Source organism: Rhinopithecus bieti, unplaced genomic scaffold, assembly GCF_001698545.2.
Source record: "Rhinopithecus bieti isolate Rb0 unplaced genomic scaffold, ASM169854v2 scaffold_11488, whole genome shotgun sequence".
Taxonomy (NCBI): domain Eukaryota; kingdom Metazoa; phylum Chordata; class Mammalia; order Primates; family Cercopithecidae; genus Rhinopithecus; species Rhinopithecus bieti.
The window spans coordinates 708,936-711,357 of record NW_016806879.1 but is presented as its reverse complement, the minus strand read 5'-3'; the positions used below and the strand labels follow the sequence as shown (position 1 = coordinate 711,357).

General features: G+C 42.4%; 1 pseudogene across 1 annotated transcript; it reads left to right on the top strand.

Moving 5' to 3' along the window:
- The first annotated feature begins 1,265 nt into the window (after positions 1 to 1,265).
- Positions 1,266 to 2,139, top strand: LOC108533629 (elongation factor 1-delta-like; annotated as a pseudogene). Its single transcript, XR_001886774.1, has one exon. The product of XR_001886774.1 is annotated as an elongation factor 1-delta-like (transcript).
- The last annotated feature ends 283 nt before the right edge of the window (positions 2,140 to 2,422 follow it).

Sequence of the window (2,422 nt, the reverse complement as noted above, 5' to 3'; positions counted from 1 at the left end):
TCAACCTCCCAGGCTCAAGCAATCTTCCTGCCTCATTTTTTGATTTTTTTGTAGAGATGAGGTCTCACTATGTCACTCAGGCTGGTCTCCAACTCCTGGCTCAAGTGATCCTCCTGCCTCAGCTTCCCAAAGTGCTGGGATTACAGGCGTGAGTCATCGCACCCAACCCTGTCTTTCCCAAAATTTCTAAAGAATGGCGGGCACAGTTTGAGACCAGCCTGAGTGACATAACAAGACCCTGTCTGTACTTACTAAAAACAAACAGACATAATAATAAAGTCTCCAAGACACATAACCTTGACTAATAACTATAATTTGTTTTGAAAAGCCCTGCCCTAAATGAAAAGCTGTCACATGAAAAAAAATTCCCATTACTTTGTTCAATTCTTTTATTGCAGTAAAATACACAAAACATGAAAATTACCATCTTAATGAGTTTTTAAAAATAATTTTTAAACGTACACATTAGTGGTATGAAATACATTTTGTAATTTTGTGCAACCATTACTGCCATCTATCTCCAGAGTGCTTTTCATCTTGCAAAACTGAAAAGTTACACCCATTAAACAATAGTCCCTATTCTTCCCTCCCCCCCATCCCCTGGCAATCACCATTCTACCCTCTGTTTCTGTGATTTTGACTATTTTACATACTTCATATAAGTAGAATTGTACATTATTTGTCTTCTTTTGTGTAACTGACTTATTGCACTTAACATGTCTTCAAGATTTATTCATGTTGTAGCATGTGGTTTTCCTTCCTTTTTAAGACTAAATAATATTCTATTGTATGTATGTACTATATTTTGATTATTCATTTGTCTGTTGATGGACACTTGGGTTGCTTCTGTGTTTTATTGTAAATAATGCTGCTGTGAATATGGGTGTACAAATCTTTTTTTGAGACTCTGTTTTCAAATATTTTGTATATACCCTGAAGGCGAATTGCTGGATCACATGGTAACTCTATTTTTACTTTATTTCTGGCCTTTCTATTTTATTCCATTGGTCTACATGACTGTCTTTATGCCAGTACCACATTGTTTTGATTATTGTCATTTTGTAGTAAGTTCTCCAGCTTTGTTCCTTCTTTTCAAGATTACTTTCACTATTTGGGGTTCCTTGATATTCCATGTGGATTTTATAATTGTTTTTTCTATTTCTGCAAAAACCATCTTTGGAATTTTGATAGAGATTGCATTGACTCTTTGGGTGGTAATGACATCTTAACAATATTAAGTCTTCTGTTCTCTTGCCCCTTCCCTGGTCGCTGCATCCTTGGCTGGTGTCAGAAAAATGGCTACAAACTTCTCAATACATGAGAAGATCTGGTTCGACAAGTTAAAATATAATGATGCAGAAAGGAGATTCTCCAAGCAGATGAACGAGCCTGTGGCCAGCACCTCCCGCCAGGAGAATGGTGCCAGCATGATCCTCTGTGACACTGCGAGAGCCAGAGAGAACATCCAGAAATCCCTGGCGGGAAACTCAGGCCCCAGGGCCTCTAGTGGCCCCAGTGGAGAACACAGTGAGCTCGTTGTCCAGATCGCCAGTCTGGAAGTGGAGAACCAGAGCCTGTGCTGTGTGGTGCAGGAGCTGCAGCAGACCATGTCCAAGCTGGAGGCCTGGCTGAACGTGCTGGAGAAGAGCTCTGTTGGCCACCAGGCCACAGTCCCTCAGACCCAGCACTTGTCTCCCATGTGCCAAGTGGAGCCCCGGCCAAGAAGCCAATCACACCAGCAGAGGATGACAAGGATGATGATGTTGACCTTTTTGGCAGCGACAATGAGGAGGAGGACAAGGAGGCAGCACAGCTGCAGGAGGAATGGCTGCGGCACTATGCAGAGAAGAAGGCCAAGAAGCCCGTGGTTGTGGCCAACTCCTCCATCTTGCTGGACTTTAAGCCTAGGGACGATGAGAGGAACACGGCCCAGCTGGAAGCCTGTGTGCGCTTCATCCAGCTGGAAGGGCTGGTCTGTGGAGCCTCCAAGCTGGTGCCTGTGGGCTACGGTATCCAGAAACTGCAGATTCAGTGTGTGGTGGAGGACACAAGGTGGGGAGAGACTTGCTGGAGGAGGCGATCACCATGTTTGAGGAGCATGTGCAGAGTGTCAACACTGCAGCTTTCAACAAGAGCTGAAGCCTGAGTGTGTGCATGTGTACATGTGTGCGTGAGGCCCTGCCATGATTAAAAAGTGAGTCTGGCAAAAACAAACAAACAAACAAACAATAAACAACCAAAGCATTAAGTCTTCCAATCCGTGAACACTGGATATTTCCATTTATTTATGTCTTTTTAAACTTATTTCAGCAATATATAGTCGTTTTCATTGTATGAGTCTCTCATCTCCTTAATCACCAAGTATTTTATTCTTTTGGTGTTATTGTAAACGGAATTATTTCTATAATTTTTTTCATGTTGT